This window comes from Elgaria multicarinata, chromosome 4 (genome assembly GCF_023053635.1).
Source record: "Elgaria multicarinata webbii isolate HBS135686 ecotype San Diego chromosome 4, rElgMul1.1.pri, whole genome shotgun sequence".
NCBI lineage: Eukaryota > Metazoa > Chordata > Lepidosauria > Squamata > Anguidae > Elgaria > Elgaria multicarinata.
The window spans coordinates 4,437,046-4,453,543 of NC_086174.1; the positions used below are offsets into that span (position 1 = coordinate 4,437,046).

At 42.4% G+C, this 16,498-nt stretch overlaps 1 protein-coding gene across 1 annotated transcript in view; it reads left to right on the forward strand.

Annotated features, from left to right (window-relative positions):
* The first annotated feature begins 4,001 nt into the window (after positions 1–4,001).
* Positions 4,002–16,498, forward strand: part of NCOA1 (nuclear receptor coactivator 1) — a 270,616-nt gene continuing 258,119 nt past the window's right edge. Inside the window, 1 exon segment of the mRNA XM_063123721.1 lies at positions 4,002–4,180. The gene's annotated coding sequence lies outside the window, so the exon portion shown is untranslated.

Below are 16,498 nucleotides of genomic sequence, written 5' to 3' on the forward strand. Positions count from 1 at the left end.
AACTTCCTAGTGTTTACAGCTGACATTTAGTGATCTTTCCATTCTGCCCAATTAAGAGATTTTGGCCGCCTTTGTACATCATGCTAACCATAGTTTAGTGCAATATGCACAAGCACAGCTGGACCACAGTGAGCCTCAGGTTTGCATGGGGCCCCCTTCCCTTTCCTCCTGTGCAGACAGGAAAAAGCATTTGGAAGCTTTCACTTTTACTTAACTGTGGTTTATGTCATCTGGTGTGATGTAAAGTACATAACACAATCTATAGATTATTGTTAATCTCAAACAAGGCAACTTCAAATGGTGGTTTCTGAAGCTGGCTCGTTGAAATTACCATAGTTTGTGTAACACACAGTTCCTGGTTTGGATAACGCGTGAACTGCTGTTAACTAAAGGAGGAAGTGAAAGCTCCGGAACCCTTCTTCCTCCTCAGCCTCAAGAGATGAAGAGAGGGGAGGGGGTAGTGTAGTAGACCAAAACTCACTGTGTCTTGTGGATGTCACACGAAACTATGGTTTAATGCCACACACAAATGTGGCATTTTCACAGGATATGAGGCACTAAACTATGGTTTAGTGTGATGTGCAAATGCCACATTCATGTGTCTTAAGAGTTTGCAGATTCCTACTCAACAAAAGTCAGCTTTTCCCCCAATTTTCATAGAATCATAGAATAGCAGAGTTGGAAGGGGCCTACAAGGCCATCGAGTCCAACCCCCTGCTCAAGGCAGGAATCCACCCTAAAGCATCCCTGACAGATGGTTGTCCAGCTGCCTCTTGAAGGCCTCTAGTGTGGGAGAGCCCACAACCTCCCTAGGTAACTGATTCCACCGTCGCACTGCTCTAACAGGAAGTTTCTCCTGATGTCCAGCCGGAATCTGGCTTCCTTTAACTTGAGCCCGTTATTTTGTGAGTGTGTGTTCTGGAGAACATGTTGCTAGTAGCAGAAGACATGTTCAAGATACAGTGTCAGGTTTCTCCACATCATGAAGTGGTTTGATGACTTGCAGTACCCACAGGTGCCAAGTTGCAGATCTAATCCCCACCTGGAGGTTGTGGTGTCATGCAAACCTAGGGTTAAACAACCCTTGTATAACCCACGCTCTCTGGATTCGCATGACACACACACAAAAACACCCAGATGGGGATCGCATATTCAAGATGGCACCAGTCACAGCCGCACCGTAGGTTAAATAACCCAAGGCGGGCTGTTGTGTCATGTGATCATTACATTTCTAGGCATCTCAAGAAGGAAACTCAGGCACTTTTAGTAACCAATGGCTGCTGTAGTGGTGGGCCAGCGTTTGTATTACTGTTTCCTTCATTACTTCAAGAAAACTAGCCTCCCACCGAATTTATCTGTTTGGTTAGACTAGGAATTGACAGCAAAAGTTTTAGGGCTGCAAAACCAAAGCTCAGCAGCAGGTCTTTGTTGTGAACAAAAGCCTTTTAACTGTAATTAGGGAACCCACCAGGAGATGAACTCTTTAACATGAGGTTTAAAAACAGTCTGCTAGGCATGTTTCAGGCTTAATTGATTGGGCGGGGGAGGGGGGATTACAATGGGCTTCATCTGGTGCGTATGGATCTTTTAGGCTTTTGAGTCCTTGCCCCCGCAGATCAAGGCTTCCTCACCATTACTAACAGTGCGCCAAGTCAATTTCGTTCAAGTGCATTGGGCCTTAGGGATCCATTGACGGAAAGAGAACAGATTGGCATAGTTTGTCTTGGTTCTGTCCTTGGAAAAGTTGCTTTGGTTCTTGAGGCTGAGACTGAGACTAAGGATGACGCTATCTCTGGAGTAATCTGTCCAGGAGGATTGGTTGAAACTATGATACAAAATGGAAACCTTTTATTGATTAGTGGAAAAAATAATTATGATAGAGAAATTAATATATATTCTTGTTTTACATTGCTTGGGAGATATGTGATATTCTGATCTCCTGTACTGTCTAATCATGGTGCTATATAAATAAATAAATAAATAAATAAATAATAATAATAATAATAATAATTCCCAAACTTTTTCAGGTCACCGCCCCCTGGGTTCCACAAACTCATGCCCGGTGCCCCCTACCCTACCCTATAAAAATCATTATTCAGAATAGTGGTTTTCAACGACCCACTAAGGAAGATAATAACAATAAAATTCAAAACAGTAACAATTAATTGAACATTTATTCAAAACCCAATTACATTTTTTTAGTTTATTCAATTAAACATAATTGATGAACTTGATCCAGTGGTATTATCTTTTCAAAGTCTGATAGTCATTTAGCAAGTATATCAGACATCTCATTTAGTAACTAGGGTAGAGGACCTCACTCTTCTGTAAATCCTTAATGGGATGGATGGGCTTGATGAAGTGATACCCGTTTCCTAATGTCTGGTTTAAAGTCACTTAACATGAGTCTTAAATCACCACGTTTAGTAATCTGGAGTCGATTTCTTTGCTTGGAGAGAAGTAGGCAGACCACACTAAAACCACATCCCACCAAATATGATGTTGGAAATGCAACCAGGGGCTTCTGAACCACTCTCCATAGTGCAGGAGAGCGATCAGAAATTTCCTTCTGTAACCAAAACTCCTGGTACGGAAAAGACTACCTTGAGTGCCCCCCCCCCCGCTGCCTCTTAGCGCCCCCTGTGCAATCCCCCCCCAAGCGCCCACTTTGGGAACCACTGATCTAATCTATTTAGTTCAGTTTACATTTAATTTATTTTGGGATGTTTTGTGTAGTGTTATAAAAATTATATTTATTTGATACAAAATTTACTTAATTTATTCTTAGGTGTTAACAGGTGTGTTATGTTGGTTTTTGTTGTTGTTGTTGAATAGCTGAAGTAATTGTCAGTGTATAATGAATATGTTGTATAACAGTATGTTGTATATATTTTTTATTGAAATAAATAAAGCATTTTAAAAAAGAAAAGAAACTTATGATACAAAAAGCTAGCAAACCTGTGTGTGGTGGTCTTTGTCGATTTTGTTTTTTCTGTGGTCTGGTTGGGAATCCTTTTATGCATTATTGTCCTTATTATTGGGATTTTTACCCTGTCTTTCCGTTCCAATAAGTAGTGCTGAAGGCATCTTACAATTCTAAAAGGAGTAGCTTAAAAGAATCATAGCACTTACTAAAATGAAGCAGCAGATCAGAACAAAAGGGAGACTAATAAAATAAACCAGAAAGTAAGCCAGATGCTTGCTGAAACAAATAGGGCCTTAATTGGGGAAGGAAAGCCATCAAGGAAAAAGCACAGCAAGTCTCTCGGGGCAAGGAATTGCATTACCTGGGTGCAGCCACAAAGAAGGCCCTTTACCTTATTTCCACTAACCATCTTAGCTGGTGGTGAGGGACATTGCAGGGCCTCTCCAGCTGAATGCAGGTCACAGGCAGGCCCTTCGAGGAGGAGGCAGTTCGCAAGGCATGCTGGCACTATTCTTGTGAGGTTTCAGCCAGCCTTGTCTATGCACTTACAAGCATATATTTTTTCAGTCATAAGGACTAGAGGTTTATTTTCAGTGATTCTCAGGAAATTGAATTCTGTGTCCATCACCGGTCACTGCCCACTTTTCCTGCACCACCTTGGAGTCGCAGCACACACACCTTTGGGCAACAGTTCCATTTCTTTCCTTTGTGTGCACCCACAGCAATATCCACAGCTCCTAGCTGGTGTTGCAGCGCAAAGATGCAGGAAATGTTGGAGAACAAGTCAGGTAGCTTCTCCCCATGGTGTCCTTATGTGTAACCTGAGTGGCCTGCTGTGCAGGACTGTCAGGCTGTGGATTGGTTTATCAAGCCAAGGCCAGCGTTGGCTGAAACACCGCTCATGCCTGGTCTGCAAGGATTGGGGACATGTTTGACCCCTCCAATCAGGGCCATCTGAAAATGCCACCCGTCCCATAGCTTTACTTAGAACATGGTTAGCAGATGCAGTGGTTAAACTGATATTTGGGTCCTAGGTCACTGGGCTAATTGGAAGACTTGCCTTTTTCTTCTCCAGAATTCGATAATTGATGCTGGGCCCCTGAAGAGGAGAGTTATTTTGACGGCTGCCCATTGAAGATAGATGTACATGTTTTACTGAAGTTCTAATATTCCTTAGCTCGGTGTGTGTGATTTACTGAAGAGTCTGATTTTTCGATTCCCCATGAATTATCTTCCACCTCTGGAAAGATAGAGGTAAGTTGTTTTCCCCAAACTATTTCTCTTCTCATTCCTTCTCCTCTACCAACCTCGATGATGATGATGATGATGATGATGATGATGATGATGACGATGACTTAAATCTGTCAGAGATGCCTTGTGCAGAGGAATCTCCTCATGTGGAACTAATAACTGGACCTTCCCAAAACAGGAATCCTTCTCTTCCTTCTGTGCTCTGGATTCTGTGGCTTTGTTTTCAGCGTATCACTGAACACAGAACCAAATTATGCCGCATTTGCTGATTCCAAACCTGTCTTCAAAGTGCGCATTGCAACAAGAGATAACGCTGGATTCAATGGGTGTGGAAAACAGGGCTGTCTCCTTACAGCAAGTGCAAATTGTCACCTGGCATTGGGCTCGGGGAGGCTGAAGTTACTTGCTTGATTGCAGCAATTAGAGCTTTTGTTAAGGTGTAACCAGAGAATAGCCCTGATGGAAACGGAGCATTTCACAGTAGGAAAATCTACCTTTCTCCTTCCCATGCTGGCAGCTAATCTTCCACATCATAGTGCAAACTCTGGTTTACCAGGGGCACCATTCCAGAAGAATAGGGTGCGGAGTGCATTCCCCCAAGTCTTCCCCCAAGTGCATTCCCCCAAGTGATGACCTACATATCTAGCAAATTGCAGGCTTTCCCCTCCCTTTAGAAGAATCACTTGTAAATTTTCTCGAGAGTTGATGTCAAAGGTTCAAAAATGACAAGGCAATTAAAATTCACATCTGATTCATTCTACAACTGATTTTTGGAAAGGCTGGTTTTTAGGTATTTAAATTCTGGAGTTCGCAACACTCATAATGTGTACATCAATTAAGGGCAGATGTACACTGCAAGCTGATGGTTTTAGCCCTGTTTTGTTCTCATTGTGTATTTCGCCACCACCCAACTCTGAGCAGTATAGTTTTTTGAGGGTGCAGAGCTGTCTGTTAGAAACCTTGCCAAACTACAAAAACACAACCACTAAACCATTTAATTTTATGTGGACATACCCTACGTTAGAGGTGTTAAACTGAAATAGGTTGGAAGATAATATTCCCTTCCGAGCAGGGGCCCACACTTAGGCATTTTCATTATATAAAAAAAGTAAATTCCACCAAAATTAGTTGCTCAAATTGGAAAGAATAGAAAAAGTCTCGTCGGTTTCAGCAAGTTGTCTTCTTAAATATTCATAGCATTAATAGGCTTGTGGCCTGGTCCAGCGGTAAAGGTTTAGCATTACAAGAATGGCCTTTGATGAGTTTTGGCTTTGTGTGTCCTGCCACCCATCTCAGGGGGTTGGACTCAATGGCCTTGTAGGCCCTTTCCAACTCTGCTATTCTCTGATTCTATGATTTCCATGCAAAAAGAGATCGAAAGCTTTTATTTTTGGTTTTGAATAAACTGTTTCCTGTTGTTCTGATGTTTATTCTAACTATGGTTAGTTCAAATAAACCAAGATCAAACCATGGTTTTAGATCATGGTTTGTTAATTATTCATAGTTAGACCAAACCACAGCTTCCTGAGTCCAGACAGAAAGGGAAACTGTAGCATATTCAAAAATGAATGTTGATGTGTTCAGTCTCTTCCCCTCTGAAGCAAAGCATAGAAAGGCTATGGTTTGCTGCAGCTTATTCTCATAATGCTAAATTAGTCCACATGGTGCTGTGGCAAATAATAGCAGATATCAATGACTTTGACTCTTAGGGCCATCCGCTTCCTAACTTTAATGATGGTTCAGCATTTTCGCAGAGAGTGATAGGCTGTTGTACGGTGCATTAGGGGTGTGATAAGGCATCCTTGCCATGGTTCAATGAAAAACTACTTCAGTATAAAAGTGGTATGCAAATAAAAAAAAACACCAAAAATCACAACAGTAAAAACAAGATTTGAAAACCCGAACGATTCATAACAAATAAAATATCAAATCTGGTGGCAGTGTATGTTGACAATATGACATGTCAGGAAATGCCTCTTGAAGCAAATACGCTTTTGGCATGCAACAAAATAGTAATATCGTTGACTCATGCCTTCTGTCGAAGGAGAGAACCAAAGAATAGGTTCTCTCACTGTGAAAGCCCTCTTCTGGGTGGTTGCCTGAGGAATAGCTGATGGGATGAGGCACCACTAAGCACACTTGACTGTAACTTCGTTGGAAAATGTGGCCAAATGCAGAAATGAAACAAAATAAAAGGATAAACCACCAGGGCAATTAATCATAGATGCCTTATCACAGTTTCTGTTGGAGAAGATCCAAGCTAACACATATTAGCATTACTTTGTATTGCTACCTCTTGTGTAGGTGCCCCAGTAATATGTTTTGGAATAGGTAGAAAAAAAGATCAGGTCTGGGGCCAAGGGGACATACAGGTTCGTATATGGGGTAAAGACTAAAGTCTCAGCACATTTAGTCCAGGGTGAGCGGTTCAGTAGAAATCTTGTTGACTGGAAGCAATAAATGGAGTGCATGGAATCTAGGTTAATTGAAAACAGGAAAGGCTTATTGTGCAGGCAAAGAACTGGAACCAGATCTAGAAACAGAAAATATTTATTTATTTATTGCATTTCTATACCGCCCAATAGGCGAAGCTCTATATATTTGCCCCTTCCCTGTTCAGCAAGCCATGGCTTGTACTGGGGCGCATCAAGCCCTTGGGATCTATATGTTTCTGGGCACTTTCTCCCTTTCATCCCAGTATCTCTAGTGCTGTTGAGAATTTATTATTTATTTAAAGGTGTTTTTTCATCCCATTCCTGCACACACACACACAAAAAAGGAGGCTCCCAGAACATCTTGCAATCAATCAGCAAATTGATTACAATCAGCCAAATAATCAATCAGTCCCTGCCCATAGGCTTACAATTGAAAAAAGACATAACACATGAGGAAAAAGCGTTGGGGAGGGAGAGGAAAAAATTCAGTACACCAGTGTTAATCTAGTGCAGTGGTTCCCAAACTTTTTCAGGTCACCTCCCCCTTGGTTACACAAACTCGTGCCCCCTACCCTACACTATAAAACTCATTATTCAGAATAGCGGTTTTCAACGACCCACTGAGGAAGATAATAACAATAAAATTCAAAACAGTAACAATTAATTGAATATTAAAGACGATATCACTGGATCAAGTCCATCAATTATGTTTAATTGAATAAACTAAAAAAATGCAATTGGATTTTGAATAAATATTCAAGTAATTGTTACTGCTTTTTAATTTTATTGTTACTGTTTTTATAATTTTTATTGTTATTTATAATTTTTATTGTTATTATTTTTATAATTTTGTAAACCGCCCAGAGAGCTTCGGCTATTGGGCAGTATAGAAATGCAATAAATAAATAAATAAATAATCTTCTTTAGTGGGTCTTTGAAAACCGCTATTCTGAATAATGATTTTTATAATGTAAGGTAGGGGGGCGCTGGGCATGAGTTTATGGAACCAAGGGGCCAGTTACCTGAAAAAGTTTGGGAATCACTGATGTAGTGCTACCGGTGTTAACTGGAAGCATGGCTGGTGGCATGGGCCTACTTCCCCTTTGTCTCCCCAGTGGGGGGCTCTCCAGCTGCAGTGGGCCATGGAGTTTCCTTTGCCTGTTCCTCTTTCTTCTTTTCCTCAAGGCAGTTGATGTCCGTAGTCCTCTGGAGAAAGGATAACCTGGCTTCAGTTGTCCATGCTCTGGTAACCTCCAAGTTAGGTTACTGCAATGCTCTCTACGTAGGGCTGCCTTTGAAGACGGTTCGGAAGCTGCAGCTCGTGCAAAATGCAGCGGCCAGATTGATTTCGGGAACCAGAAGGTTCGACCATAGAACACCTGCTCTGGTCCGCTTGCACTGGCTGCCTGTATGTTTCCGAGCCCAATTCAAAGTGCTGTTTTTGACCTATAAAGCCTTATACGGCTTGGGACCACGATACCTGACGGAACGCCTCCCCCCGACGTGAATATACCCGGTCACTACGTTCAACATCTAAGGTCCTCCTCCGGGTGCCTACTCCGAGAGAGGCTCGGAGTGTGGCAACGAGGGACAGGGCCTTTTTGGTGGTGGCCCCCAGACTGTGGAACGATCTCCCTGACGAGGCTCGCCTGGCGCCAACGCTGCTATCTTTCCGGTGCCAGGTTAAGACTTTCCTCTTTGCCCAGGCAGATGGCGGCACATCTTAATCACCCACATGTTTAGGTTTTTAACGGTTTTTAATGCTTTATGTGTATATGTTCTGTGTTTTAGAATTTTAAATTTTGTATACTCGTTTTTATCTCAATTTTAGAATTTCTGTAAACCGCCCAGAGAGCCCTGGCTATGGGAGCGGTATATAAGTGTAATAAATAAATAAATAAATAAATAAAGGGAGCAGGCTCTGGTTTCCTTTTCAAATGATGGGAGGAGACACGGTATTGGGATTAGTGCATAGCTGCCTCGTGCCAAAGTGCACCGGCAGATTTCTCCACTATCGGGTGCCAACTTTTACGAGACCATTTCTTCACCTGTCTTTTCCCTTCCCATTTGCAACTGCCCATCTAATGAACAATGCCGTTTATACAGTGCTCACTCTGGTTTTATATTGGCTTTACTGCAGTTTTCTGTAAAAAAAGAAAAAGAAAAAAGAAGAAGTTTTGTTTGTTTAATTATTGAGAATTACCTGGGTTACGTATCCTGAAAGGCAGAATGCCAATCCAAATAAATAGCTAATTTAAAATGCAAAACAACGTTTAAAGCAAAGCCTAGTCCTTAACTTGCACTGGTGGGGCATTCCCGTTTTGTCTCAAGAGAGGAACTGGAGCCTAAGCGAATAAGCATTCCCGTTTCAAACAGGAATATTCAGAAAGCGTCTGAGGGCACTCCGTTAGTGCTGTGCTGTCCACGGTCTGACCCTGACTGCCAGCACTGCTTGGGTGAAGTGCAGAGGCAGTTTAGGGTGGGGACAGATTACAGGAGAGAGGGGAGAGGGTGAAACTAGGTCACCCCATTTCCTAATATTGTGTCTTCCTCTTTGAGCTGTGAGCGGGGTGTGAGTTACACTGGAGCTGCTGCACACATTCACACTTAGTCATATGTTGGGTGCCTCAGCTTGGAGAGAGGATGCAAGAGAAACGCCTGTCACTTTGTGATCTACAATGCGAGAACAGAATAAATGGCTGGAAGGTTTTGTTTAGACAGTATTAAAATGTGTTGTAAGGTAGCTAACGAGACACTTTCTTCTTGGAACAGTCCGCAGCTCAGTGGTGAGAATAATTTGGTTAGCATTGAAAATAGACCTCCCCTTTCCTTGTGCGTTCATGTTACATTTATAAGAACCAGAGTTGACTGCTTGGCGTAGATCACAGTAAATATTGAAAAGGATTCAAGGTTGGGTGGAGACACAGTCCGAGCGCTTTAGGTAATCTGATGGAGAGACCTAACCCATTAGCAAACCTTTCAGTCTTTGATGAATGAGAACTGAATGAAAGACATTTGATTTCAATTATAAACTTGGGCATTGTGTTCTATGTTCACCAAATCATGCAGATTTTTTTTTATTTTATTTTAATGTGCAGTGAGAGAGTTTCTGCACTTAACAAGTGTCTGGAGGATTCTTACTGTAGGGGAAGGTCCTGCAGTGTATTTTGACTAATTGCACACTCAACTTGGCTTTAATTGTCTTAAGTGTCTGTGAGATAAGATTTTGTTTTGAAATTTCAAATGTATGGGAGACAATAATGAACAATATTTAATGCTAAATGACTGCTTTAAAACACTTGTCTGGCTGGTATGTTGTTATCTCATTGTAAGGCCAAAGGACATTGACCACACATGGTAAAACTCACTATATTTTATCTAGCAACTTCTTAACTTTCTAATTGAATAACTTAGCCTACTTTTTCCAGCTGAGTGGCTGCATTATAGGGCCCTTCTAACTCTACTGTTCTATGATTCTATGGCACCAGTGGCTGCAAGAAAGGCAAATGCTATTTTGGGCTACATTAACAGAAATATAGCTTCCAAATCACGTGAGGTACTGGTTCCTCTCTATTCAGCCCTGGTTAGGCCTCATTTAGAGTATTGCGTCCTGTTCTGGGCTCCACAATTCAAGAAGGACGCAGACAAGCTGGAGTGTGTTCAGAGGAGGGCAACCAGGATGATCAGGGGTCTGGAAACAAAGCCCTATGAGGAGAGACTGAAAGAACTGGGCATGTTTAGCCTAGAGAAGAGAAGATTGAGGGGAGACATGTTAGCACTCTTCAAATACTTCAAAGGTTGTCACACAGAGGAGGGCCAGGATCTATTCTCGATCCTCCCAGAGTGCAGGACACGGAATAACGGGCTCAAGTTAAAGGAAGCCAGATTCCAGCTGGACATCAGGAAAAACTTCCTGACTTTTAGAGCAGTACGGTAATGGAACCAGTTACCAAGGGAGGTTGTGGGCTCTCCCACACTAGAGGCCTTCAAGAGGCAGCTGGACAACCCTCTGTCAGGGATGCTTTAGGGTGGATTCCTGCATTGAGCAGGGCGTTGAACTCAATGACCTTGTAGGCCCCTTCCAGCTCTGCTATTCTATGATTCTATGATATGATTCTATGATTAAAACCTGTGGCAGCAGATAGAGTACATGGATGTCTGGGAAACAGGCGAATTCATTGGTAGATAACAACTTGTTTCAAGAGAACCTAGGGTACAGCCGATGTTATAGGTTGTCCATGAATGTTCATGCTTCAGTAAGCCAATTACTTTAGGGTGCATAGGAGAGTTTGCCATCTTACTTATAGTCATACGTGAATCTTATAAAGAGAGCCAGAAAGGGAGATGTGCGGGTCAAAATTCAATTAAATTTTGGATAAATTTCAATTTGGATAGTAATTCAGATTATTATTATTATTATTATTATTATTATTATTATTATTATTATTTGCATTTGTAGACCGCCCCATAGCCGAAGCTCTCTGGGCAGTTCACATAAGATCCTAACAAAGTTTAGTATGGGCTTCACTTCTGAGGTCACTCTAAATTGCTTGTAGTGTTGATTTTCTTAGTAAGTTGCTACACACGAGTGAGTGGCAGGGAGCATTTTAGAATGGCCTTTGTGTAGTACCCATTTTCTGTGCGCAATGGAACTCCCATGTTTTTGATTTGAGAGGTCAACCCAAAATGCGCCACTTTCTGTGTATGGTGTTTTTTCCAAGGAGTCAAGCAAGAAGTAGGACTGACTGAGGAGTGGACACACATTTACTTGTATGGTGGCCATGTCTAACAGGCTGAAAGGGGTTTCAAAATGCTACTATTACCCTGACAGTATCTGTAAGACTACTGGTATACTTCTTTTGAAGTATACCTTCCAAATTGCGTGAGCTCTGGTTAGGCCTCATCTTTAGTATTGCGTCCAGTTCTGGGCACCACACTTCAAGAAGGACACAGACAAGCTGGAGCATGTTCAGAGGAGGGCAAACAGGATGATCAGGGGTCTGGAAACAAAGCCCTATGAAGAGAGACTGAAAGAACTGGGCATGTTGAGCCTGGAGAAGTGAAGATGGAGGGGGATCTTTTCTCGATCCTCCCAGAGTGCAGGACAAGGAATAACAGGCTGAAGTTACAGGAAGCCAGATTCCGGCTGGACATCAGGAAAAACGTCCTGACTGTTAGAGCAGTATGACAATAGAACCAGTTACCTAGAGAGGTGGTGGGTTCTCCCACACTAGAGGCCTTCAAGAGACAGCTGGACAACCCTCTGTCAGGGATGCTTTAGGGTGGAGCAGGGGGTTGGACTCGATGGCCTTGTAGGCCCCTTCCAACTCTGCTATTCTATGATTCTATGATTCCTGCGTTGAACAGGGGGTTAGATTCGATGGCCATATAGGCCCCTTCCAACTGTTTGTATGCCATCCCAACCAGAAGTCTCAGGGACAACGAGCCACATGTTTTTAAAAAATACATGGCTGCAGGCGATCATCTTAAACATGTTGGGCCTGAGCCATTTAAAGCTTTACTGTTAAACCTAAACTTGGAACAGTGTTCAAAGGAACACAGGAAGGTGCTGAACATCTAAGAGCAGTGACATAACTGATGTTCTGCCCTTCTTGTGCCATGACTGAAAACTGGTCTGGCTTGTTAGGCCCTTCTTAAAACGAAAAGAAAAGGGTGCCTGACAAATGAGTGTCATCCGTCTGCATTCCCTCTCCCATAAAAATGTTTAATGGGTTGTTTCCCTTCCCCTGAAAGCGAGGAATGTTTGCCACCACACCGTTTATAGCACACAGCTTAGAGACTTTTTTGGCCAGCTGTTTCTCAGTAGTCTTAATGTTCAGGGCATGGTTTTAATTCATTGAATGGCTTGAGGGGTTTTTTTGTACAGATTTTCCCAAGGGTTCCTGTCTCTGGATTGAAAGCAAGCTTGCGAAGTTTCTGACTGAGGGCAGGAACTGCTTTTTTCAGCCCCCGTGGAGGCTTGCTGCCCTCAGGAGTGTAGTACTGTTTGCCTTAGGAGAAGCACATAACGTAGTTGGCGGTCTTTTGTTTTCTGGAGTTACAGAACAAGTTGCAATGAAAAGCATGTCATAAAAAGCACCTCCCTCCCTTGGGGTACCCTGGCAACAACAAAACCTGGCAATGAGGGGTGCTGTGCAACTGCGTTGCCTCATTCGTGGGATTTTAGATGGCGTCCAGACAGTGTGTTTTTCCACAGCTTCTTCTGGCTAAGGAAGAAAAGATGGAATAGTTGCACCGTGCCTTTTGACTGTTAGTGCTAGGAGCCCTCTTTCTGCGGAGGAGAAGGTCCACGACTAAGCACGGATATGAAACCTGGTTCACAGGTCCAAAGCCTGCACAATCCACAGAACCCACATGGTCAAAGACCATGCAGCTTACAGATGCAAACTCTTGACCATCCAGCCTCTCCCACCACCAGCCTAGCAATGAGGACTTTTAAATCTTGTCCCTGATGCCCAAAGAAGTTGATGAAAAATCTGATTTTAAAAACAAAGATTTTACCCCCCAAAAAATCAATTATAATAAATATGTGTGTTTTTAATTTAATTTAATTTTTTTTAAAAAAAACTGATTCAAAATGAAAGCTGAATTTACTACAAACAGCCATGTTAATGCCAGATTGAATCTCTTAAAATGGAATTAATGACCTACTGTCAAATATGCTGAATGAATTAAAGGTAGATTCCCCTACCTGTGGAGGCTAGGTGGGTGTTGGTCAGGGGACTGTGGTGACACCCCAGCTCCGGTTAGTATACGAGTTGGTGCTCCTTCTTGTATCTGCTGCACAATCCTATGCATGTGTACTCAGAGGCAAGTCATAGAATCATAGAATCATAGAATAGCAGAGTTGGAAGGGGCCTACAAGGCCATCGAGTCCAACCCCCTGCTCAATGCAGGAATCCACCCTAAAGCATCCCTGACAGATGGTTGTCCAGCTGCCTCTTGAAGGCCTCAAGGGTGGGAGAGCCCACAACCTCCCTAGGTAACTGATTCCACCGTCGCACCGCTCTAACAGTTAGGAAGTTTTTCCTGATGTCCAGCCGGAATCTGGCTTCCTTTAACTTGAGCCCGTTATTCCTTGTCCTGCACTCTGGGAGGATCGAGAAGAGATCCTGGCCCTCCTCTGTGTGACAATCTTTTAAGTATTTGAAGAGTGCTATCATGTCTCCCCTCAATCTTCTCTTCTCCAGGCTCAACATGCCCAGTTCTTTCAGTCTCTCTTCATAGGGCTTTGTTTCCAGACCCCTGATCATCCCGGTTGCCCTCCTCTGAACACGCTCCAGCTTGTCTGCGTCCTTCTTGAATTGTGGAGCCCAGAACTGGACGCAATACTCTAGATGAGGCCTAACCAGGGCCGAATAGAGAGGAACCAGTACCTCACGTGATTTGGAAGCTATACTTCTATTAATGCAGCCCAAAGTCCTTTGAGTTCAGTGGGATTCTCTCCCAGGAAATTTTGCTTAGGATTGCAGCCTCAGTGTCCTAAAAGTAAGAACCTTCAGTTTGCCGCTAAAACAAGCAGGCAGCCAAAGAAGCTTTCGAATTGTTATCTGCCCTGTGCCAAGACTCTCTGCAAAAGATTTCACGGCTGCAGGAGGCAAGGAGCGGATTGGGGCCCTCATGGCGTGCCTCTCCATTTAAGCTTCGTCTGGTGCTCCGTGGCTGGAGCACAGGAATGAACAGAAAGCTGAAGCAAACTCTCTCCTGAGAGAGGGTGGCTTTATTTTGGTTTTCTTCTTACAAATATTACGAATTTTAGATAAAACCTTTTTTGGTTCTTACCCTCACGTGCCCATTCTGGAATAGGATGTTAAAGTAATTCGATTAGGGATAAAGTGGTTAAGATGTGAGGTAACAGCACTTACAGAGCAGTTATTAGAAATTGTTTGTTATAAATGGATTACAACAACAACAAGAGCTCCGGCTATTGGGCGGTATAGAAATGCAATAAATAAATAAATAAATAAATAAATAAATAAACAAACAACAACAATCATACCACCACCCGGTGAAATATATTTGCAGCTTAAACAAATGTTTGCTTGTTCCTAGCATCTGAGTTTCTTGTTGGAACCTAAAAGAACTCAACATTGCTGGTGTTAAGCAGAAACATTTGTCTGAATGCACGATGTCATGTTTGCCTTTAGTGCTTCATGCATAGAATCATAGAATAGCAGAGTTGGAAGGGACCTACAAGGCCATCGAGTCCAACCGCCTGCTCAATGCAGGAATCCACCCTAAAGCATCCCTGACAGAGGATTGTCCAGCTGCCTCTTGAAGGCCTCGAGTGTGGGAGAGCCCACAACCTCCCTAGGTCACTGGTTCCATTGTCGTACTGCTCTAACAGTCAGGAAGTTTTTCCTGATGTCCAGCTGGAATCTGACTTCCTTTAACTTGAGCCCGTTATATGCACATGGGCTGAGGAACAAAATTGTGACAACAGTTTTGGTGTGAGAAAGGAATCCCTGTTCAGGAAAGTGTCCGTTCCTCAAGTTTGCACTATCTCAATAGGGTGAATTAAAAACCTTAAACAAGTGCACAGAGTATTATAAAGTGCCTAGCAGTTTGAAACAAAGAACCTTAGATTCTCCTTGCAGTTTTCAAAAAAAAATAAACCAACTTATGAGGTTAATGAAAGCCTCTAGGTTAATGGGTTTGCTCTTTTCCCCTCTTTCACTTTGTCATCTTTTACGTTAAAGCTGCTTTAGAGAATGAAAAGAATACATTTAGAATATAGAAACTTCAGAAGCCTTGGTTTTGGTTGTGCTGCATACAAATGTCAATTAAAATATAGTTGGAGAAGTTCTAAAGCTAATTTTAATATCAAGGGGAGCTGTTTCTTCCTGACTTTTATAATTCACTTCAAAACATCACCTAGGAGTTAGAGACATTCTTGTTAGAGGAGTGGCGTGCTAAAAGGCGCTTGGATTACTTTTGGGGAAAATTAAGGGAACATTAGGGACCCCAACTCAAATTAGGCTCAATAAAAAAATTGCTAGGCTACTTAGTGAATTTCAATAACAAAGTCACAGTATCTCAGAGAACAGATGTTTTTAACAGTACACTTATAACTACTGGTTTTACACATTGTGGCGCATTCCTGTTATATCTTGAATATAATAACTGAAGATAAAATTGTTCCTTCACTTTCTTTGACTGTGGCAGGAGTATACTAAGAAGAACTTTCTTTTTAAACAAAAAGAAAATAACTCTTCACATTTACCATGAAAATGGCAAGTAGGAAGCCAATTTTTTTTTGCTAAAGGAACATCATCTCACAGCTGCAGAGAGCAGCAAAACAAAATTAACAGGGCAAACATTCCTTGTGCCAGAAAACGATCAGGAATGTATAAATATGTCAAGGCTGCAGAATGAGCCGTAAACTGGGAAATGCAGCTGGTGACGTGTGCCAGTGGTCACTAAGGCTAGCCGTTAGAAAAGGCATCACCATCAGACTTGAGGTTCAGTGTGCCCTCATGGGAGAAAAATAAGAACCTTTCACTGCAAAAGTGCAGGGCAAACAAGACCCGTAAATCATTACCACCTCTGCGTGCAGGTGTCTCTCTTTGCAGCAAGATAAAATAATATGCTAGCAATCATGAAAGTGGACTGGAGCCTAGTTTTAATTAAATGAATTCCCACCAGAAATAGTCTCTTGGTTTATTGTATTGTAAAATGAGTGTGTAACTTCTGTAGCCAGTTATGGACTGCTTAGAGTTTTTGGAGGAAGTCTAAACTTCAGAGTGAAACCTTAACATGATCCTTAGCTTAATGAAGGAGACGAGTCATAGAATCATAGAATAGCAGAGTTGGAAGGGACCTACAAGGCCATCGAGTCCAACGCCCTGCTCAATGCAGGAATCCA